Source organism: Mesoplodon mirus (assembly GCF_964341445.2).
Source record: "Mesoplodon mirus genome assembly, chromosome: 3".
Lineage (NCBI taxonomy): Eukaryota > Metazoa > Chordata > Mammalia > Artiodactyla > Ziphiidae > Mesoplodon > Mesoplodon mirus.
Window position 1 is genome coordinate 118,001,069 of NC_138978.1, and position 24,772 is coordinate 118,025,840.

The window sequence follows — 24,772 nt, forward strand, 5'->3', positions numbered from 1 at the left end:
AAAAAAAGATGACACCATCTGCAAAGTTGATAAAGGATGGATGGCTGAGCAAGCATGAAAGGCCCTGTTACTGTTATTACGGGTAAAGATGATAGATGGCAGCAGTGGAGACAGAAGAGGATGTGTCTGAAAAGTGCTTGGTAGGAAATTTTAACAGGTGGATTCTATGTATGGAGTAAAGGAGAGAAAAAAAATGGAGAAACAATCCCATGTTTCAGGCTTGGTGGATGGTGGAGCCTTACAGAGAGATAAAAACTAATAGATATTTGGATATTTAAGCCTGGAGCTCAGAGATGTTTCGGCCAGAAATACACATTTGAGAGTCATCATCACATAGAAGGTAATGTGGGAATAAAGTTGCGGTAATAGCTGCGATCACCCAAGGGGAAGAGAAGCGGCCCCACAGAGCAGGGGACACTGCAAGGTCTCAAGGTTGGCAGTGGAGGAGAGGAGCTGGTCAGCCAGCTGATCAGGAGCATCCAGGGAAGGAAGGCGAGGTCTGGAGAGACTGGAGGAGAGAGGAGCCCAAGAAAGCAAGGCGAATCAGTTGGGTCAAACAACACTAATAGGTCAGGAAACACAGAGGTCGCTGGTGCCTTGAGAAGAGTAGTCTGGGTGATGGCACAGAAGCCAGAATAGAATAGGGGAGGGGACTGAGGAACAAAGGGTGGTTCGGAGTCAGGGATGGTCTTAGTGGACTGTTTTTCAAGATGTTTGGCTGTGAACATGAACAGAGAAATGGGGTGATAGCTGGAGGGAAACAAGGAGCCAAGGAAACTTTTGATGTTTCTTTTTTCTTAGGATAAAGGACACTAAGAAATGATCCGGTGGAGAGGGGAAGATTGAAGATAGAAAAAGAAGGAGAAACTGAGGACTGGAGGACTTAAAAAACAGGCCTGGCAGCTGCACTGTTTTAAGTCTCAGCTCACATGCTAATTCTTCAGAAAGGTCATTCATGGCCTCCCAAGCACATACACACATGCACCCTCATCATCATCATCACCATGATCATCATCATTCTCTTTTCTATGTATTGAGTTCATTTTCTTCTTAGCTCTTGTCTGAAATAATATTAATTTTTTCATGTCTATTATCTGACTTTTCCCACTAGAATATGAGCTCCAAGAGTGCATGAATTTCTCCATCTTCTTCACGATTCTATCCCCACGATCAGAGCAGTGGCTGGTCCACAGCGTGTATTAATAAGCGTGTGTGAATGGAAGGACCCGCGTGGAGGGACAGTTCTTTAGGAGGAGGAGGGGCACCTGCTCAGCTGTGAGAGGAGGGAGGATGAGGAAGCCAGGCGCAAAGGCAGGCAGGCTGGTTGCTTTGGTGGAGGGGAGACAAGGAAGCTCTCAGCTGAAAGCTTCTATTTTCTTAAGCGCAAGTTGAGGTCCAAAGTCCTGGGCTGGGGGTAGGGGCAGGGAGTGTGGGAGTTGAGGAGAGAGAACGGATGAAAGACTCATCCAGCACAGCGTGGCGGCGGATCTGGCTGGCGGCTGCTGCGGCGGCGGGCTGGAGGCGAGTGCCCCATGTGCACGTGTGGAGAAGCGGCGGCAGCAACGCGGCGACGGGAAGCACCCCGCCCCCTCTGGAGACGCAGGGCCGCGCTAGGCTCTCGCAGCCCCCGTCACCCTCTCAGCTCCCTGCCCTAGGCGAGGAAGCCGGCTTGCCGGGTGGAGCGGCCCGATCTGAGGGCGCGAAGAGCTCAGGGCGGCAAAGACAACGGCGTTGATATCGGTGGTAACAAACAACGGCCTCAGCAGGCGGGGAAGATGAAAGGGAGCCAGATCGAGCTGGGAGATGTGACACCACATGATATTAAACAGATGAAGAGATTAAACCAGGTCATCTTTCCAGTCAGCTCCAATGACAAGTTCTATAAGAATGCGCTGGAGGTTGGCGAGCCAGCAAAACTTGCCTATTTCAATGGTATTGCAGTAGGTGCAGTATGCTGTAGGGTGGATCATTCACAGAATCAGAAGAGACTTTACGTCGTGACACTAGGATGTCTGGCACCATGCCGAAGGCTAGGAATAGGAACTAAAATGTTAAATCATGTCTTAAACATCTGTTAAAAAGATAGCACTTTTGACAACATCTATCTACATGTCCAGATCAGCAATGAGTCTGCAATTGACTTCTACAGAAAGTTTGGCTTTGAGATTATTGAGACAAAGAAGAACTACTGTAAGAGGATAGAGCCCACTGATGCTCACGTGCTGCAGAAAAACCTCAAAGTCCTTTCTGGCCAGAACACAGATGTGCAAAAGACAGACAACTGAACAAATTACAGATGAACTTTCTTGCACTTGCTTGTCACCAAATAAAAGAGAGGCCCATTGATTCCCCCCCTCCTCCTTTCTTTTAAAGCTTTCCCCCTTCCTTGTTCTTGTGTTTCCTCCTTCAAAACTTCCTTCCCTTTCCTCTAAAAGTTTTAAACTTTTAAGGACTTATTAATCATGTTTGGATTGTTTTAGTTTTCTTATTTTTGTGAGGTGGTTTGATTGTAGGAAGGAGAAGGTATAGATCTGTTTAGTTTCACAGTTAAGATATATGGTCCCAAAAACTTGTGTCAATTTCAATTTTTTTTTAATGTCCTGCTTCCACATTGAAGGGCAGGGCCTACAAAATATTGTGTATTTCAAAGGACAAGAAGAAGCAGCAGCAATATCTTGTTCTCCAACTCATAGACAAGTTTAGTGTTTTTGTGGTACTTTGGCGTTTTCAAAATTTTGTGGATACTAATCCCTGTACATTGCCTTCACTCCACCTTTTGTCCTTTGAGTATTATCTCAGGAGTTGGACCATTGTTATCCTTGTAAGAAATACTAAGCTTATTTTGTTCTGTTAAGCAGTTATTTCTTCCTTCCTCAATGGTGGCTGACGTTGGGTGGGACAATCTGAGTAGGTAGTATTATACTTTGGTCTCAGCATTTGAGTTAAACTGCTTTTCGCTAATGAGTGGGCTGGTTGTTAGCAGGTTTATTTTTCCTGCTGTTGATTGTTAGAAGTGGCATTAACTTCTAGAGCGTGGGCTGGTGAGATTAAATTTTGTAAATATCCCAGCTAGAGATATGGCCTTTAACTGACCTAAAGAGGTTTTTTGTGATTTGCTTTTTTTTCTCCTGTCCTTTTTCTTTGGTAAACCCACAATAGTTAGTCAAACCTTAAAAATGGAGTTGATGTCCTTATAGATCAATGCCCCTAAATAAACCTGAAGCAGGTGTTGTCTCTTGGACATATTAAAAAATACCTAAAAGGAAGCTTAGATGGACTTGTGGCACAACAAATGCATTTAATGTCAGCTAATGCAGACTGTTAGAAGTGTGGCCACTGAGCATTTGATTTTAGAGGAAAGAATACCTAAACAGTATTTTTGAGAATGACATAGCTGTGCTATTGCTTATCTGTTGGAGAACATCCCAGATTTGCTTACATTCTGTGCCTGTGATATTGAGTTTAAGGATTTGGGGGTGGGGGAATTATTAAACATATTGCTTCTATTCTTGGAAAAAGTGGAAGTCTAGAAGTGTTAATAACATAAATGTCACTGTGACCTCCTCTACTGACAGGACCAGTTTACGCCAGATCACATAGGGAGTGGCTTTGACGGGTCGATAACTTTTTGTAAGATAGAAGACATCTGAAATTTTCATGTTTTCCTCCATAATCCCATCTCCAATATTTAAAATATTCTACATTGCCAATACCAGTGGCCCAAGAAATGTTTTCATTAGACTTTAAAACAATGTACAGGGCTTGAATTTTCTGTCATTTGACTTTAAAAGGAAGGTTGATTCATAATATTTATCCTCTTATGTAAACTCTGGCATAAAAGTTTCATCTTTTCAAATATGTTGAATGATAAAATTATTTTACACAATGTTTATGCACATTTTATAATCTTAAATTCTTATTTGAGAATGTAAAAATACAAGGTACAATAGACTTCAGCAGTCTTAGTTGAGTGTCAAGAATAATATAGTAAAGGAAGATAGTTGATAAATGAGTTTATAGGGTTATAATCTTAAGATAGTAAAAATGTAGAAAGACCATGCTGGTTTCTTGGGTATCAGTTTCTTAAGCAGTCCAAATCTAAGCTTAGAAGAAAAGTTTGGCATTAAGCACATTTACCTTCATGGATAAGCTTCAGCTTGCTCTTGCCAAGAGAAGAGTTCTTGAGTTACAGAAAGCATAATTAGTTTGAAAATTCAGCCTTTTTGTAAACTTCACATATCAAAATAGATTTTGATATATAAATGAGTTTTGTGAGATGACACTCCCTGTATTTCTATAACCATTTCACCTGGACTATCTAATCAGTCCTATGAATGTATCCCTGAATGTGGTTAATGAAAACCAAATAGCTGCCTCATGACAATTAAGTATATATTATTTATGGAGGAAAATATATTAAATTTTGAATTGAGTGTGTAGGCTCCCTATCATTTTAGTGTTTCTTTTTCCACACTAGTCACTGACTTTAACTTAAATTGTAAGTGTTTGTAAAGAGTGAATTGTCCTACATCAAACTTAAATGAAATAATTTCATCCACTTATGGAGGAGGAGGATGTAGAAGAGGTAGAAGCTGGGCACCAGATCATGTGCCTATGAGTCAGTAAAGACTGAAATAATGTCCCATGTTCAGTTGGTTATTTTCATAAAAATTGTTGTTGAGGTAAAACAATTCTATTAACTGGAAGATCACAGGATATATCCATCATATTTTTCAGGGCAGATAGTTTTTTTCTGTGGGGTAAATAGGTAAAAATTATATTGTATGGTAATTGCATTTAGGTTCTAAAGAAAAGAATCTGCAGAGAAATCTATGCAATATATAATTTGTCCAGATTACTTTTCACTTGGGGAAAGAAGTTCTGAAATATCCCCAAAGCAGTTTACTGATCAATTGAAAGTCCTCCAAAAATAGAACTATTGGGAAACCATGATATATGGAGTAGAAAAGAAAAGCTCCCTCAGTTTTTTGGAGGGAATAACTTTAAAAATACTTAAATAGCTGAGTTTACTTGGCGAGTTAAGATTTAAACTTGATTTTAACATTGCTGTTACATCTGAAATAAACTTACATGATGTTCTGGTAAAAACAAAAAAACAAAAAGACTCATCCAATAAGCAGTGACTGACAGCCCTAACTGTTCCAAACTACTGGAAGTTCTCATAATATACTAGACTGTGCGTATGATCTTCCCTTTGCTGGGTTGGTCTTTTCTCTGCTTGTCTTCCAGGCAAACGCCTTCACGTCTTAGCCCAAGTGTCACATCCTCTGTGGGGCTGTCCTGACAGGGCTGCTTCTCCTGACAGCCTGAGCTCTGCTCACCCCCTTTGTGTCCCCAGTTCACCTGTTCACACACATGCCATCCCTTGGAGGTAATCCCATTGGATGCAATGTATTTCTTGGTACGGTTGTCTCCCCCATCAGACTGTGCCTCCAGAGAGCAGGGCCTGTTATTTTCTCCCCTGCATCCCAAAGGTCAACATGGAGCCCCTCACAGTGGTACTAAATATAGGGCCTCTGGATTCAATTGGATTGATTTGCAATTCAGAGAAAACCCCAGACCAGAGCTCCCCTGGGACATCAGAGGCCTCAGTGAAGGATGTCTGGCTGCAGGTGTCAGGTGTGAGCAGGCTAGTGGGCAGAAGCAGGGCTGGTCAGCTTCTTCCCTAAACAAGGAACAAACCAACACTTAAGCCTGGGTTCCCATTTATAGGGCTTCCAGGGGTGGACTTAGCACTCGCATGAATGCTGCACCCCAGTTACAGAGGCAGCCCCGCCTGGGTCTTTAACACCACAGAGGCTGAAGCAGGTCCAAATGGCATCCATGCTTCAGGCCATGGTCAGGTACCACGTGGGGCTGCACCATAGAGTCCACCTAGCCCAAACCCGCCTCTCTGCCTCCACTGTGTCCTCCTGGAAGAGGGAGCACCTCCCCCTCTTTACCCTCTAGAACCTCACAAACACAGGAGGTTTACACCCTGCACCCCCCCACACACACACACCCTCCACACCACACAACATAAATGCGTGCACACATACATGCATACAAAATACACACACATACACACACACACACACACGGAGAGACTCCCCACTCCCTGAGCCAGTGCAGATGACTCTGGGTGCTGGGACCATGTCTGTCCCCGGCCGTTTGCCTTCTGCCTGAAGCACAGACCCTGTTGGCCACAGGGGCAAAAGAAAAGTGACAGTTCTGCCATTTGATAATGTACCTCTGCCACTTGTGTCCATAACAGGGTCCTTCACCTGAGGCCTGAGTGGCCATAGATTTCATCTAGTGTTAGAGAAATATCCCCTCTGATGACTGAGCCCTGACTGTCAGGGACCTGCAGTTTGAAGATAGGACACAGCAAACCTCGGGGAGACCCCAGCCCTACCCTCTGGACCCTCCAGAGCGATTGGAGAGACATGGTCCTGGCCTTCAGGCCACCCCCAATTTGAGGGACAAGGAAAAGACCCTGGCCTCAGAAGACACTCACATGTTAATGTTCCTACAAAGTTTGAGAAGACCCATCTCATGCACCTTCATCTTCCCCCTTTCTAAACTTTGGTCTTTAAGAAAATATGGTATAAAAAACTAAAAAACAAAACAAAACAAACTGAATAACTTCTTTATCACATTTAAAGAGCCCTGTTCAAAATATGGCAAATGTTTTTCCATCCATATATTCAATACTCAACTGAGGTCTAGCCCAGACTGGGGTTGCAACATTGATTCTGACACCCCCAGTCCTTATATCACTGCAGTTTAATATATCTGTCATTAACACCATCACCCACATTTTAAATCTGACCCAATTTTAACTGTAAGAATTTTTGTGTCAGAGGTGGAGCAGTGGTCAGGAACCAGGGATGGTGCCAAGCTGCCCGGAATGTGAGCTGCCTGTGTTCACACACCCCTGGCAAAGCCTTCATCAGGGCCACCATGCTTCTGCTCTCCACCCTGGCCCTCAGCTCTCCAGCCCCCAGGTGACACTCCTGAGACCACATCTGCTTGAGTGATGACACCGCTCAGTGGAGCTGACTCACAGAATGAGTTGCCCCAAGTGAAGTTGAAAGAAGAGGACAGTTGTGCAAGGTGTGTTGACAGGCTGTGAGGATGGGCTGGATGTGAGGCAGCAAGAAGGAGGATCAGCTGATAATTATCACTGCTCCTACTAGAATCTCCAGGTGACAAACCCACCTTGGTGCCCACAGCCCGACATGTTGCTAAAGCCCAAAGTTGGTGGGTCTCATTGACTATTCCACCCACAGTCTCAAATAATATAAAAGGATCACTCTATTTCAGCTTCATCTAAAATCAAATCATCCGTCTCTTCTGCCTGCCCTCTGGGTTCCAACTCTGGGGTAAGTTGCTACAAGAGTTAGGGATATAAAGCCTGTTCAGCCCCCTTATCTCTGAAAGGAAGGGATTGTACCAGATGCCCTTTCAGGACCCTTCTACCCTGGACATCCTACGGCTCTTAGCAGGAGTCAGAGGGACCCTGGAGTGGGAATTCAGCCATACATATACAAAACGGTGGGGAAATCCAGCCAGAGCACCCAGGTCCCAAGAGCACAAGGTCCAAAGAGAGAGGGGTCCAATCTCCAGCTCCACACTATAGATTAGTGGTACATCCCTGGTATAAAGAATGCTTGGCAGGACTTCCCTTGTGGTCCAGTGGTTAAGAATCCTCCTTCCAATGTAGGAGATCCAGGTTCGATCCCTGCTCGGGGAACTAAGATCCCACATGTCTCAGAGCAACTAAGTCCGAGCACACAAGACACAACTAGAGAGCCCACATGCTGCAAAGAAGATCCGGTGAGTCTCAACGAGGATCCAACGCAGCCAAATAAATATTTTTTTTACATCTTTATTGGAGTATAATTGCTTTACAATGGTGTGTTAGTTTCTGCTTTATAACAAAGTGAAACAGTTATACATATACATATGTTCCCATATCTCTTCCCTCTTGCTTCTCCCTCCCTCCCATCCTCCCTATCCCACCCCTCTAGGTGGTCAAAAACCACCGAGCTGACCTCCCTCTGCTATGCAGCTGCTTGCCACTAGCTATCTATTTTACATTTGGTAGTGTATATATGTCCATGCCACTCTCTCACTTTGTCACAGCTTACCCTTCCCCCTCCCCATATCCTCAAGTCCATGCTCTAGTAGGTCTGTGTCTTTATTCCCATCTTACTTGTAGGTTCTTCATGACCTTTTATTTTTCCTTAGATTCCATATATATCTCTTACCATATGGTATTTGTTTTTCTCTTTCTGACTTACTTGACTCTGTATGACAGACTCTAGGTCCATCCACCTCACTACAAATAACTCAATTTCGTTTCTTTTTATGCCTGAGTAATATTCCATTGTATTCCATTGTATATATGTGCCACATCTTCTTTATCCATTCATCTGTTGATGGACACTTAGGTTGCTTCCATGTCCTGGCTATTGTAAATAGAGCTGCAATGAATATTCTGCTACATAACTCTTTTTGAATTATGGTTTTCTCAGGGTATATGCCCAGTAGTGGGATTGCTGGATCATATGGTAGTTCTATTTGTAGTTTTTTAAGGACTCTCCATACTGTTCTGCATAGTGGCTGTATCAATTGTATCCCACCAACAGTGCAAGAGGGTTCCCTTTCTCCACACCCTATCCAGCATTTATTGTTTGTAGAATTTTTCATGATGGCCATTCTGACCGGTATAAGACGATATCTCATTGTAGTTTTGATTTGCATTTCTCTAATGATTAATGATGTTGAGCATTCTTTCATGTGTTTGTTGGCAATCTGTATATCTTCTTCGGAGAAATGTCTATTTAGGTCTTCTGCCCATTTTTGGATTGGGTTTTTTGCTTTTTTGCTCTTGAGCTGCATGAGCTGCTTATAAATTTTGGCGATTAATCCTTTGTCAGTTGCTTCATTTGCAAATATTTTCTCCCATTCTGAGGGTTGTCTTTTGGCCTTGTTTATGGTTTCCTTTGCTGTGCAACAGCTTTGAAGTTTCATTAGGTCCCATTTGTTTATTTTTGCTTTATTTCCACTTCTCTAGGAGGTGGGTCAAAAAGGATCTTGCTGTGATTTATGTCTTAGAGCGTTCTGCCTATGTTTTCCTCTAAAAGTTTGATAGTGTCTGGCGTTATATTTAGGTCTTTAATCCATTTTGAGTTAAATTTTGGGTATAGTGCTAGGGAGTGTTCTAATCTCATACTTTGAAATGTACGTGTCCAGTTTTCCCAGCACCACTTATGGAAGAGGCTGTCTTTTCTCCACTGTATATTCTTGCCTCCTTTATCAAAGATAAGTTGACCATATGTGTGTGGGTTTATCTCTGGGCTTTCTATTCTATTCCATTGATCTTTATTTCTGTTTTTGTGCCATTACCATACTGTCTTGATTACTGCAGCTCTGTAGTATAGTCTGAAGTCAGAGAACCTGATTCCTCCAGCTCCGTTTTTCGTTCTCAAGATTGTTTTGGCTATTTGGGGTATTTTGTGTTTCCATACAAATTGTGAAATTTTTTGTTCTAGTTCTGTGAAAAATGCCAGTGGTAGTTTGATAGGGATTGCATTGAATCTGTAGATTGCTTTGGATAGTACAGTCATTTTCACAATGTTGATTCTTCCAATCCAAGAACATGGTCTATCTCTCCATCTATTTGTATCTTTAATTTCTTTTATCAGTGTCTTATAATTTTCTCCATACAGGTCGTTTGTCTCCTTAGGTAGGTTTATTCCTAGATATTTTATTCTTATTGTTGCAATGGTAAATGGGAGTGTTTTCTTAATTTCACTTTCAGATTTTTCATCATTAGTGTACAGGAATGACAGAGATTTCTGTGCATTAATTTTGTATCCTGCAACTTTACCAAATTCATTGATTAGCTCTAGTAGTTTTTTGGTAGCATCTTCAGGATTCTCTATCTATAGCATCATGTCATCTGTAAACAGTGACAGCTTTACTTCTTCATTTCCAATTTGGATTCCTTTTATTTCTTTTTGTTCTCTGATTGCTGTGGCTAAAACTTCCAAAACTATGTTGAATAAGAGTGGTGAGAGTGGGCAATCTTGTCTTGTTCCTGATCTTAGTGGAAATGCGTTCAGTTTTTCACCAATGAGGATGATGTTGGCTGTGGGTTTGTCATATATGGACTTTATTATGTTGAGAAATGTTCCCTCTATGCCTACTTTCTGCAGGGTTTTTATCATAAATGGGTGTTGAATTTTGTCAAAAGCTTTCTCTGCATCTATTGAGATGATCATATGGTTTTTCTCCTTCAATTTGTTAATATGGTGTATCACGTTGATTGATTTGCGTATATTGAAGAATCCTTGCATTCCTGGAATAAACCCCACTTGATCATGGTGTATGATCCCTTTAATGTGCTGTTGGATTCTGTTTGCTAGTATTTTGTTGAGGATTTTTGCATCTATGTTCATCTGTGATATTGGCCTGTAGTTTTCTTTCTTTGTGACATCTTTGTCTGGTTTTGGTATCAGGGTGATGGTGGCTTCGTAGAATGAGTTTGGGAGTGTTCCTCCCTCTTCTATATTTTGGAAGACTTTCAGAAAGATAGGTGTTAGCTCTTCTCTAACTGTTTTATAGAATTCACCTGTGAAGCCATCTGGTCCTGGGTTTTTGTTTGTTGGAAGATTTTTAATCACAGTTTCAATTTCAGTGCTTGTAATTAGTCTCTTCATATTTTCTATTTCTTTCTGGTTCAGTCTCGGCAGGTTGTGCATTTTTAAGAATTTGTCCGTTTCTTCCAGGTTGTCCATTTTATTGGCATACAGTTGCTTGTAGTAATCTCTCATGATCCTTTGTATTTCTGCAGTGTCAGATGTTACTTCTCCTTTTTCATTTCTAATTCTGTTGATTTGAGTCTTCTCCCTTTTTTTCTTCATGAGTCTGACTGTTTTATCAATTTTGTTTATCTTCTCAAAGAACCAGGTTTTAGTTTTATTGATCTTTGCAATCGTTTCCTTCACTTCTTTTTCATGTAGTTCTGACCTGATCTTTATGATTTCTTTCCTTCTGCTAACTTTGGGGGTTTTTTGTTATTCTTTTGCCAATTGCTTTAAGTGCAAGGTTATGTTGTTTATTTGAGATGTTTCCTGTTCCTTAAGGTAGGATTGTATTACTATAAACTTCCTTCTTAGAACTGCTTTTGCTGCATCCCATAGGTTTTGGGTCATCGTGTCTCCATTGTCATTTGTTTCTAGGTATTTTTTTATTTCCTCTTTGATTTCTTCAGTGATCACTTTGTTATTAAGTAGTGTATTGTTTAGCCTCCATATGTTTGTGTTTTTTACAGATCTTCTCCTGTAATTGATACCTAGTCTGATAACATTGTGGTCGGAAAAGATACTTGATACAATTTCAATTTTCTTAAATTTACCAAGGCTTGATTTGTGACCCAAGATATGATCCATCCTGGAGAATATTCCATAAGCACTTGAGAAAAATGTGTTTTCTCTTGTTTTGTGATGGAATGTCCTATAAATATCAAATAAGTCCATCTCGTTTAATGTATCATTTAAAGCTTGTGTTTCCTTATTTATTTTCATTTTGGATGATCTGTCCATTGGTGAAAGTGGGGTGTTAAAGTCCCCTACTATGAATGTGTTACTGTCGATTTCCCCTTTTATGGCTGTTAGTATTTGCCTTATATATTGTGGTGCTCCTATGTTGGATGCATAAATATTTACAATTGTTATATCTTCTTCTTGGATCGATCCCTTGATCATTATGTAGTGTCCTTCTTTGTCTCTTCTAATAGTCTTTATTTTAAAGTCTATTTTATCTGATATGAGAATTGCTACTCCAGATTTCCAGAAGATAAACTCGCCCTCCCCGACGAGTGAGCAGACAAGCCTCTCAGGCTGGTGAGTGCCAGTGGGCACCGATCCTCTGTGAAGGAATCTCTCCGCTTTTCCCTCCGCATCCCTGTTGCTGCATTCTCCTCCGTGGCTCCAAAGCTTCCCCCACCCCCCCTCCCAGCAGTCTCCGCCCGCGAAGGGGCTTCCTAGTGGAAACCTTTCTTCCTTCACAGCTCCCTCCCACTGGTGCAGGTCCAGTCCCTATTCTTTTGTCTCTGTTTTTTCTTTTTTCTTTTGCCCTACCCAGATACGTGGGGAGTTTCTTGCCTTTTGGGAGGTCTGAGGTCTTCTGCCAGCATTCAGTGGGTGTTCTATAAGAGCAGTTCCACGTGTAAATGTATTTCTCATGTATCTGTGGGGAGCAAGGTGATCTCCGCATCTTACTCTTCCACCATCTTCCTCCTACCCATTTCTTTATACAATTTTTAAAAGTTACACTCCATTTACAGTTATTACAAAATACTGACTATATTCCCTGTGTTGTACAATATACCCTTGTAGCCTGTCTTACACCTCCTGTAACTCTAAAACTATTCTAAAATTAAAAGTTTGTTTTAAAACATGTTGTTTAATCAGAAGTAACTTCTATGTTTCTAGGTAAGAAAGTACAAAAGCAGTAAAAATATCAATTCTCTCCAAGTAAATTTATAAAATGAATGCAATTCTAATCAAAACTAATATTCTTAGAAATGACAAAAATATTCCAGAGTTTTTTTATAGAAATAATCAGATAATAGGCAAGAAAATATTTCTCAAAAATTAGTGAAAGTAGATTTGTATCAACAGATATTAAACTATTTTATAAAGCTATAAAGAATTAAAATTCAAACATAGGAAAAGACGTACAGATTAATAAAACAGAGAAGACAGTAAAGAATACATAATTTAGTCTATAATAATTAATTGATAAATAGTTAAACAAAAAGTGGTGAAGTTAATTATTAAAATTCCAAATTAATTTCATTTGAATTCAAAAGTTAAATAAATAAATAATTTTTTAAAAGTTAAAAGTAAAAAATCATTAAAAATTTGAAAATTGGGAAAATATAAGTAATATATTTCATGGTGAGCTTTTCAGTGTGAAAGTAGAGGCAAGGACAATAAGGAAAAATAAAACTTTTGTGTCCACAAATAGAAATGAAATTAAATAACACAAGAAAAACTGGGAAGAAATACATTTACAACATACATGACCAGCAAAACATTAATATCCTTAATATATTAAAGAAATCCATAAGAAAAAGATGAGCAAATCACCCAAAACAGGAATAAAATCATGAACAGGAAATTCACTCATGAATAAATTAATGCCAATAAAGCCATCAAAAAAAATTCTCAACACCAGTAAACAAAGAAGTAATATTAAAGCAACAAGTTTCCCTACCAGGCTGACAAACAATGAGACAACAAAAGGAATGATAACACCCAGTGTTGACAAAGGTGTGTGGATATGAACACTTTCATACAATGCTCGTGGGAGTTAAACTTGGGACACTTTCAGGAGGACAAGTTGGCAATGATAACAGCAATAATAAAAGTAATAATAGCCAAGAGTTCTGTGCTCACTGTGGGCCAGGTCATGATCTAAGGGCTTACCATGTATTGCACCACATGCATCTCCTAGCAACTCAATAAAGGAGGTACTGTTTTTATCCACATTCACCAGGAAGGAAACTCTGTCTTGTGAGATCCTCTAAGGCCATTCAGCTAGCAAGTGGCAGAGCTGAGACTCAATCCTAAGTGGTCTGACTCCCGAGCCTATATCCTCACCTGTGATGGATGTGCTGTAACCCAGGGATCCTGCTTCTAGGAATTCACCCTAAGAAAACAACTGGCAATGTTTCCACACTTATATGTACAAGGATGTTTATTGAAACAATTTTATTTTAAAAAGGGGGAAAGGCAATAATGTAAATTATCAGCAGTAGAGAACTGATTAAATAAATTCACATCTATCTATACAATAGGATATTTATTTTTTAGTCATTAAAACACACTGTGGAAAAATAATGACACATTATTGTTAGGTGAAAAGAAGTAGGCTTTAAAATAAACAATATGCAGTTATATACTCTAAAGTAATGACAATGTAATGTAGGCTGTAGATGAGTAAGCATGCATTGCTTTTGTAATAGCAATAATAGCAAGTTGTATACTCGTTCCTTGCTTTAAAATGATAAAGAAAAACTGTTTCTTTTGAGTCCCATCTTTGATGTGTCTTCCTTCCTTCATTCTGATTTCTATTTCACAAGACCCCTTGCCCTGGGTTGGAGAACAGTATATTAAGAAACAAATGAACAAAATACAATACAATAAATGATCCTTGACTGAGGCCTTTGAAGGACCAGGAGATGACAGGTCACAAACACAAATTAATGAATTCAGAGTTAATTCATGAAGCCTCTCCAGCTTCTTCCATGTGCTTGTGCTTCTCAGACCTTCAAGCACAAGTCCAGGGAACAGGGATTCAGGACCGAGTGGACGGAAGCAGTCCCCGGCCCCACGCCAGGACAAGCACCTGGCCTTTGTCTGCTGAGCATCCTCCTGGCCCCAGGCAGGCACGGTGGAAGGAGCTGGAATATGGGGGGGGGGGTCCCCTCATAGCTTGTGAAAGTTGGGCAACAAGTACAGTGCTCTGTCTGACCCCTAGAACCTTGCAGGCCAAGACCACGAGCAGCCCAGCTGAAGTGGTGTGGTGGGGCAGTCACAAGTGACAGGTCTCCTAAGCTTTCTGACCCACAGTGTTATCCAGCTTTCACAGTGTGCTGAGCCTTTATTCCTGTCAGGATGTCTCCTAGAGGCTTGTGGCACTTTTTGGTCTATCAAACACATTAATGTCCACTATCTCTTTCCATCCTGGGAGCAGCCTGCCTCGTGCCACTGTAATCAAGTCCTTGTGGCCATGTTCTCTGCTGTCTCCCCGGCATCCAGAACAGCACCCGTCTGTGTCCACTGAATGGCAATGGATACAGCATCAAAAGGATATTAATGGCAATGTGCATCACATTCTTATCTGTTAGATGGAGGAGACATCAGTACCCACTCCTCTGGGTTATTGTGGAGATAAAATCAGGTCCTGCTTGTAAAACCCTTGTTGAGATGGCTGACACATTTTATGAGGAAAATGAAAGTATCTGAAGAACCAAAGAAATTAAGTGTGGAAGGCATCCCCCTTTCCTCAATTCAGAGGTGGAGCAGCCTGCCAAGTTCCCGAGACCCAAGGTTTCCTGATGCGCAGGAAACCTTGCAAGGGGTGGTGAGGCTGTACCCCAGTTCATCAGTGCCCCCTCCACCCATTCATTATTACAGCTGAGCAGTTAAGAAATCCCTTTTTCTTGTTGCGGAAACTTTGCAGAAGAAAGGCAGCACCTGAGGGACCAGGTTGCCAAACTGACCTGCTGAGCTTTTTTGGCAGAGTCAGCATGTCCTGGGAGAAGTTTTTGCAGAAGGGGTGATGGAGTTATGCTGATCTAGCCTTTCCCTTGTGATGAAAGCCACAGGCCCCTCTTCCCCCTGCAAACTCTGGAGGTCTCACCTGCTGCCTCGGCCCTGGGGAGAAGGGGAACCGCCTAGAGGCTATGCAGGATTTCTGGGTCTCCCCACACCCCTCCCCCTTAGCAGGACATCTGGTCATCACCTCGGACACCAAATGGGGCCCCATGGGGCGGTTTTACCACACAACTAGTTGTCCCCAGGCGTAACTGCCCTCCACAGCTACATAAAGTGATGCTCCATCAGAGAATGCAATATAACAGACTCTGCGCTCACTTCTCCTGGCCTCTGAGGACAGCCAGGGAGCCCTGGATGGTGCAGGGCTCCAAATGAACACTCTAGCACTCACACACTTGTGTGGTTTGAAGCAACTTCCTCAGCCTTGCTGAGTCTTCATTTACTCAGCTGCCCCATGGTCGTAACAACAAGGCCAAAATCACTAGCTAATTTAAAGATTAAATAGGGGCTTCTCTGATGGTGCAGTGGTTAAGAATCCACCTGCCAGTGCAGGGGACATGGGTTCTAAGCCCTGGTCTGGGACGATCCCACATGCCGCAGAGCAGCTAAGCCTGTGCACCACAACTACTGAGCCTGCGCTCTAGAGCCCACGAGCCACAACTACTGAAGCCCACACACTCTAGGGCCCATGTTCCGCAACAAGAGAAGCCACTGCAATGAGAAGCCCGCGCACCACAATGAAGAGTAACCCCTGCTCGCTGCAACTGGAGAAAGCCCGCGCACAGTAACGAAGACCCAACACAGCCCAATAAGTAAATAAATAAAATTATTTTTTTTTAATGATTAAATGAAAGAACTCTGTGACAACTGGTCAGGGCAAAGATTTTCAACGACTTATTTGTTTGTTCCACGTGACAAGGGAGCCAGTCAAACGCGGTCATCATGGCAAGGTCCACCTTCTAACGTTTTCTGGGGCCACTGCCAGCCCCTGCCTGGAACTGTTCCCACTGTGCTTTCTCTCCAGCAAGCCCGCTCCCACCTCCAGGCAACTCAGCTTTTCCTCTGGATGCCAATATTTGAAGAAATAACTTCGCTAATAAAATTAAGATAAAAGTCAATTCTCCTCGACATGGCTTTCAGCCCCCTGCATGATGCAACCCAGCGGTGTCTCACCCTCCACTCCACACACGCACCATCGCGCCGTCCTTCCAAACCCAGGATGACTTACACGTGCCCTGCTGTCTTACACCCACACCTTCGCACATGCCCTTCCCTCTGTCTTGAATTCCTCCTCCACCCTTTTGTCCCTCTGACATATTCTGAAGAATCCGAGTTCTAGGAACACCCCACCACTCTATGCGCCTCTAGTGCAGCCTCTAGAGGGTGTCCTTGTGTATCACCCTGTACTGCAATCATTCATCTACGCATCTGTCTTCCGTGCTTCCATGCGAGCTCCTGGAGGGGCTGTGTCTTCTACATCTCTGTATCTCTGTATTCTACCCCAGAGTAAATGTTCAATGAGAGAGTGAATGCCATTTCCTTCTTGGTCCAACACAATTTTCTGGGTCAGAAGGAAAGTCCTTTTCTAGTCCACTTCCACTCTGACATCTCAAACCAGCTGATCTCTCCTCAAGTCCCAGGTACAGTGTTCCCCTCATTCATCTCTTTCCTGGGCATCCAGCATAAGTCAACTCCCTATCCACCAGCAATGAGATTTTATATGTACCCACATTTGCATTTAACTATATTTGCATTTATCTTCTTTGTGGGCAAACACAGAACAGAGGGTGTTAATTTCAGCAGGTGTCCTCCAAGGGTAAGTATGTAGTCTGTGGTTATAGAGTAGAATCAGAGAGATTGGTCAGCCAAGACTTGAAACCACAACTTCCTATCATTTTGTTAAGACAAATGAAAGAAATGCCCCAGAGAGGAGCTCCATCACAATCTGAGGACAGTAAGGGTAACAGTAAATAATAATTCTGGAGCCCTAATAATACACCAATCAACCCTAGAATAATGCTAACACTTACTGAATATTTTCTATGTGCTGAGCAGAATACTAAGATGTTTACATGGACTAAGGACTCAACATTCATACCTGTATAAAGGATCTACCGCTTATAGTTGTGCAACCCAGAGTAACGGCATTGCTTCTTTTTGCCTCCATTTCCTCAGGGGTAAAATGGGGATAGTCAGGGTACCTGCATCATAATGATTAAATGAGTTATTATACGTATATATTTAGTATGCTTCCCTAAAATGTGACCCCACCCCACCCCCAAAGTTAATCTGAACCTAAGGTTATTAGTCCTAACCACTGGCGTCTATCACTTCAGAGCTGCAGTGTGGTTCAGGCTGCCAAAGGGAGGAGAACTAAAAGCAACAGGTGGGAGGAACAGGAGGCAGCTATCTACTCATTATAATCATGTTTCTTCTAATAAAGCCTTTAAAATGACAAATACACACAACAGGAGGAGATATGGGGATATATGCATATGTATAGCTGATTCACTTTGCTATAAAGCAGAAACTAACACACCATTGTAAAGCAATTAAACTCCAATAAAGATGTTAAAATAAAATAAAATAAAATGATAAATGCAGGAATTTGACTTCTTCTCTACCTTTGAGAAACTATCATTCATGTGTATAAGTAGGCACATATGAAAACATGCATGGAAGCCATGTTTGCAATCATGAAAATTGGAGTAATCTCTATGTCCATCCATTTAGGAATGGTTAAATAGACTGTGGCAGATCCAACCTATAAATTACTAAGGAATACCGGCAAGCAATAATATGACTTTATACCTGTCAACAGTATGGTTGAGGCACTGTTCTAAGTGCTTACATAAATTAACTCATTTAATCCTCACAAGAACTGTATGGGCATAGGTATGCTATAGTCCCAATTAACAAAGAGGGAAACTGGAGACTAGGGGAGTTTAATAATCTAGATCATGCAAATAGCAAGTGACAAAGCTGTGAACTGAAGCCAGGCAGTCTGGCTCCAGAGTTCATCCTCTTAACAATTGCACTAGTCTATTGTTGAGTGGAAAATAAAAAAGTAAGGGGCAGAAAGACACATAAGACACATGGTATTCATGTAAAATGTACATACACTATTATATTGTTTCTAAATATGTACATAATGGCAAGAAAATGATCTACCAAAAAAAATCATACCAAATTATAACACTGGTTGCCTGTGCAAAGGCAACATGGATTTAGGAACAAGGATTGGGAAGGATGACCAGGAAGAATATCACCCTGATCTAAAATGTCTTAAATTTTTAAAAGATAATGTATTCCAGTATTGTGGAATAATCAGAAACTTATAAAAATAGCCAGAAGAAACCAGATGCTTAAGGATTAAATGACCTCCCAAATACTAAAACAATGGAAGATATATACCTTAGATTGCCACTCTTAAGGGATTCTATAGCAGGGATCCAAATAGCAGTATGTGACTGGTTGTCACATTAGGTAAGTAAACTCACATGCTCCAAATTACTCATCAAATTCCAGATTTTATCATCAAACTTCTCACCCCTCTTGTCTCCCCTAGGTCCATGAAAAACATTGCTTACATTTACCTAAATGTCACTATAATTCCTTTAATTCTGTCCATTTCTCCAACTCTAGCTTCTTTGCCCCTACTAAGAACTTTATTCTTCTGTAGCCTTTGAACCCTTTGAAGATGGCTCTTCAACAAGCCCTAAGTCTTTTCTTCTCCATGCTAGTCGTGGTGCTGGTGAGAATGAGAAGCAGTAGTGATGGTGGTGGCAGGGGTGGTAAGAAGAGAATGAATTGTGGTAGCAGTGGTGGTGATAATGTTGGTGGTGGAGGTGCTGGTGGTGTTGACAGTGGTAGTAGTGCTGAAGGTGGTAGATGTGATCGTGGTGGTGGCAGTGGAGGTGGTGACAGTGGGGATGATGAAAGTGATAGAGGTGGCAGAGGTGGTAGTGATGGTGAGAATTAGTGGAGATGGCAGTGGTCGTGCTTATAATTGTGGTGGTGTTCGTGGTAGTGGTGAAGATGATAGAAGTGATGGAGCTGGTGGAGGTGGTAGTGGTGATGGTGAGAATGAGCAGAGGTTGCAGTGGTAGTAGTGGGGTAATGCTGATGCTGTTGTAGCAGATGATAACATATAGTATTTGGCATTTGATGTAGTATTGAAAGGAATGGCGATGTAGACATGGTGGCAGTGGGGCTGGAGATCATGAAAATAGGGGTGTTGAACTGAAACTAGGCACATTACAAAAAGCAACTCTAGATGTAGGGCTGTTTACCTGTCTACTAAGACCAAAGTCCCTCCCCCATTTCTGCTGCTGCCTTTGGGCAGCATAAGCAGAGGGAAGGGTACATGAGCCAGAATGAGAGGAGCAAATAGGATGATACTTCCCAGGCAGGGTAGTCTCTAGGACTTACCTCACCCCTCCCCAGCCACAGCAGTTTGTTCTGGATCTCAGCTTCCCATGTCTATTCCATTTTGTGTTTGTCCATTATGGCAATTTCCTGGGTGCTTCTGAGAGAAAGAAGAATGGGATGAAAATAAGGTAAGTCTGCCAAGGTAGGCCCTTAGAGTCTCTCTTAGCCCACCCTGGGCAAACCTTGGCCAGACCTGTGAGAGCCTAGTCCTGCTAGTTGTCATTTCCCATGTGGAGAAGTCAACAAGAAGGAGTGCGAGGCCACGTTCCAGAGGTGGTGGCCAGGCCCCACTAGCCACACCTGTCCAACACCCCCACAGACACTGAGCCCTGCAGAGGGACACTCGGCCTGTTCTGCCACAGATAGCAAGGTGACCAATCAGGCTTGGAAATCAGAAACAATATATTTTAAAGAAAAACAAATCACTGTGCCTGTAACAGCCTGTCCAAACAGAACAACCACAACAGCCGTGGCATCTCTGGAACTCACTGACATTGCTGAGACTCATTCCAGCAAAGACAACAAAGAAGTTGGACTTGAACCAGGTTAATTCCATCTGAAGCAACTTAATTGTCTCACATTTGATTCATTGAGGGTTTAGGCATAACGAACAGCAATTCATGTCACCCTGCTCTCGCCTCTTTCTGGTGCCTTCCTCTGGATTTAATTGGGTTTCCAAGATCTGACACTTCTGAGCAAGGCTTGGGATGAAGTGTGGCATCAATATCTCTTGTCTGTAGCCAAGTCCTAAGTGGTGATGATAATGATACTGATGGTAGTGGTGCCATTAAGGGCTCCCAACCAGAGCTAGATGACCTACTCACCAGGACAAACTCATCTTCCAATGAATAATAACATCCTCCTAGGGCCACAAATTCCAAGCAGCTCCTAAAATTATTACTCTTTCTTTTTATTCTTCCTCTTATTCTCTCAAAAGTCTGATTATCTGCTCCCTATTAGGTACAATCACCTTGGTTATGATGTTTCCCCTTAGTTTGTTTAACCCACCTTTACAGGGCACCACTACGTGACAGACACTGGGGTAAGTACCGAAGGTTCAATGATCAGTAAGTTTCAGTTCTACCCTCAAGGAGTTCTTAGTCCAGCAAGGGAGACAGATATTAACACATAATGTAAACACAATATGGAAAGTGATTTTTAAAATAATAATAATAAGCTCAGAATATTTCAGGGGTTCAGAAAGGGGGCACATAGCGTTAGAAGAGGCTTCATGGAATGGGTAATATCTGACTTGGTTAAGAATCTCTTTTCCAACCAACCCAAAGCAAGGATGACTTGGGGTCCCAAAGCCTGGACATCCCCTGCTGAAGGGAGCCACAATAGTCCCCCATTCTATCATGGAAGCTTAATAAGTCAACTTGAATTCCAGCTTCTAAGGGTCCTTATTATGTGGGTTCCTTGGAGATCTTGGCCTGGAAGGGGATCTGTGTATGTGTGTTTTGTCCCTGTTTAGAGTAATGTGACAACTGGACAGCTCTCAGAAAATATTAGCTGATGCTGATGTTGATACAGAATTGTATCACACAGGATGGTAGAGCCTGAAAAGCTTGGGCTTTGGAGTCAGACAGACCTGCCTATAATCCTGGCTCAGTTACTTTTGAGTGTGTGACCTTGGGCACATTATGTTTTACATTATGTGTTAATGTCTGTCTCCCTTGCTGGACTAAGAACTCCTTGAGAGTAGAACTGAAACTTACTCATCATTGAACCTCTCATACATAGCCCAGTGTCTGTCATGTAGTGGTGCTCCTTAGACTTCACTTTAGTCATCTGTAGAATGTGGATAATAGTTCCCGGGGTGTGGTGAGGTTTAAATTAAGAAACACTAGAGTATTCAGCATAGTGTTTGTCACACAGTATGTGCTCAACAAACAGTAGTTGCTATGATTGGAAATAATAATGTTAAGTACTGAATGAGTGACTCAGTACTGAATAGGAGAGAACTGGACAAAGGGACAGGCTAGTCAGACTTCCAATCCAACATGAACCGTAGGGAAGGCAAACCCACTGGAGAAAACCTGTCCCTGAAAGATTTCCCCTGTTCACTTTTCCACTCTCATCCCCTCAATGACACCTGACATTTCACTGTAAGAGCATCAACCTTTCTACTCTAACTCTGACCCTAATAAACTGCGTGCCCCTGATGAAGACCCACTTTGAACTACTGTCAAATGTCTACACTCTGATTTAAATGAATTGTACAATCTTTCCTTGAATTCAGCATTTAATCAAACACGTACCATTTTCCAATGCTTTTCCAAATAGAAGATCTTGTCTAATCCCCACAACACCCTCAAAACATAGGCAGATCAAACCCATTTTCACACAAGGACATAGGCTCAGAAAGGTTCAGTCACAATACATGTGGTCCCACGGCAGGCGAGTGATGAAACCGGTCTGCTGCCTCACATATCCTCACGGTCCCCAGAGTCTCCTCACAACCCAGGGATCATCTTCAAGAATGAGTTGGAGGCAGAAAGGAAGAGGCTGGGGCACTAACAGTAGGACTAGGGGCTCGGAGGACACGCAGCCTACTTCACGGTGTGTCTCTGGCTTGCCTCCAAGACAGCCCCTCCTGAGTCTGAATCTCCCTCAGGTCCAGGGATCTGCTTCAGCAGGGAGAGAGGTGGACCTGCCCTCACACTTCTGACCCTTCCCCCTGCCCTTAACTGAACATGGGGACAGGTCTCCTACAGCACAGTCTGTATAACCCAGGAGGACGTTTGGAGCCCCCCAAATGGAGATAGCAGGGCCCATGTTAAAATCTAGGTTTTCTGAAACCTTAATCATTCACAGACCTCCTTCACAGATTTTACCATATCCATGCATCATCTGTATTATTAATATTTTTCTCTAGGTCAACTCACTGTTTACTTAACCAATTTATTTGAAAAGGTGTATGACTGCATAACACTTTCTTTTTCCTCATCCTAAACAATAATATCCATAAAAGTCATAAATCAGAGGCGTTTGTTCTAATACACATTAAAAGTAGTGCACAGCTATAAACAGTTCTGGAAAATATATCAAACGTTATGATAATCTCACCTTTGTATTTTATTCAAGGCATGAAGACATGATTAAAATAAAATTTTACTTTGACAATCTAACCAAATTAGCAAATGAATGAAAATATTAAGCTCATTAAGATCTTTTTGAAAGTCAGAAGTAACATTTGAATAGTATTTTCTTCACTCTCTTTGCAAATTATCACCCAGTTATATATTTACACCTGTATAATAAATAGTTTCTACCTCTTTCCACAGTCTTCAAATATAAACAGGTCATTTTTTATTTTTAAAGGGAGGGATAGGGGGGAAGTACCTCTTCTCTTTTGCTCTTCCTTCTCAAGTGCTCATACGAGTGGTTTATATTCCCAGATTGCATTTCCTAATCCTTTCTCCCAATTAAAAATATTCATTCTCATATTTCCTGGAGGAAGATAATTCCAAGTGGAATATAACATTGACTTCAGGGACATTTAAATTCAGAAACTGGAGATATATGTCTGGTTGTGAATGAAAGAATCCCCTATAGATTTATATAAAATACTAGGTATTATATAAAGATCTAAAGAAAAAAAATTTTAATTTAAAAAAATAAAAATGCACAGGGAACTCTACTCAATACTCTGTAATGACCTATATGGGAAAAGAATCCAAAAAAAAAGAGTGGATATATGTATATGTATAACAGATTCACTTTGCTGTACACCTGAAAATAACACAGCATTGTAAATCAACTATACTCCAATAAAAAAAATTTATTTTTTTAAAAATTTAAAAATAGGGCTTCCCTGGTGGCGCAGTGGTTGAGAGTCCGCCTGTCGATGCAGGGTACGCGGGTTCGTGCCCCGGTCTGGGAAGATCCCACATGCCGCAGAGTGGCTGGGCCCGTGAGCCGTGGCCGCTGAGCCTGCGTGTCCGGAGCCTGTGCTCCACAACGGGAGAGGCCACAAGAGTGAGAGGCCCGCGTACCACAAAAAAAAAAAAAAAAAAAAAAAAAAAAAATTAAAAAATAAAAATGTTCATTCATTGTCCAGGATTGGAATTTGGTTTTCTCATATGCTAACCCAATAATTGTGAGGTTGGTATTATTTTATACCTTGTTTTAAGGTAAGGTCAAGTGACTTGCCCCAAATTCCAAGACTAGTAAGGAAAGAACTCAGGATCCAAACACACAGCCTAACACAAACTTCAATATTTTCCTAACAGGAAAAAATGTAGTGCATAGCTATTAAAATAATGAGGGTATGTGATTCACCAGTAGCAAACACACCTCACTTTATATAAACTCTTCTGTAATCTATATAGGATACAATGGGGATTATGAGGAGTAAATTGTCCTAATGAGTCATAGAGAGCAATTAAGTACATGAATAATTTAATCAGATATTAATAATTAGTAGGTTAATATGTAGTAATCATGTTGATAATGAAATCACATCAATAATTCAGAAGCCTGTTCTGACATCCACTTTAAAACCTCTTTTTTTTAATTTATTTATTTTATTTATTTTTGGCTGCATTGGGTCTTCATTGCTGCACGCAGGCTTTCTCTAGTTGCAGTGAGCGGGGGCTACTCTTTGTTGCAGTGAGCGGGTTTCTCATTGCGGTGGCTTCTCTTGTTGCAGAGCATGGGCTCTAGGCACACAGGCTCAGTAGTTGTGGCTCACGGGCTCTAGAGCACAGGCTCAGCAGCCGTAGTGCACGGGCTTAGTTTCTCCGTGGCATGTGGGATCTTCCCATACCAGGGCTCGAACCCGTGTCCCCTGCATTGGCAGTCGGATTCTTAACCACTGCGCCACCAGGGAAGCCCTAAAACTATATAATCTCAATTCTCTCCGTCTTTGTGGGCCAAACAGGCCTTATAATTTCTTGGAGTTGCCAGAATTAGATCAGAGAACCCAAACTTGGGTAGGGAGAGAAAGATATTCTGACCAGACTCAAACCAGCATTGTT

At 41.7% G+C, this 24,772-nt stretch overlaps 1 pseudogene across 1 annotated transcript; it reads left to right on the forward strand.

Moving 5' to 3' along the window:
* Window positions 1-1,775: 1,775 nt before the first annotated feature.
* Window positions 1,776-2,358, forward strand: LOC309801005 (N-alpha-acetyltransferase 50-like; annotated as a pseudogene). The gene has a single exon. The product of its transcript is annotated as an N-alpha-acetyltransferase 50-like (transcript).
* The last annotated feature ends 22,414 nt before the right edge of the window (window positions 2,359-24,772 follow it).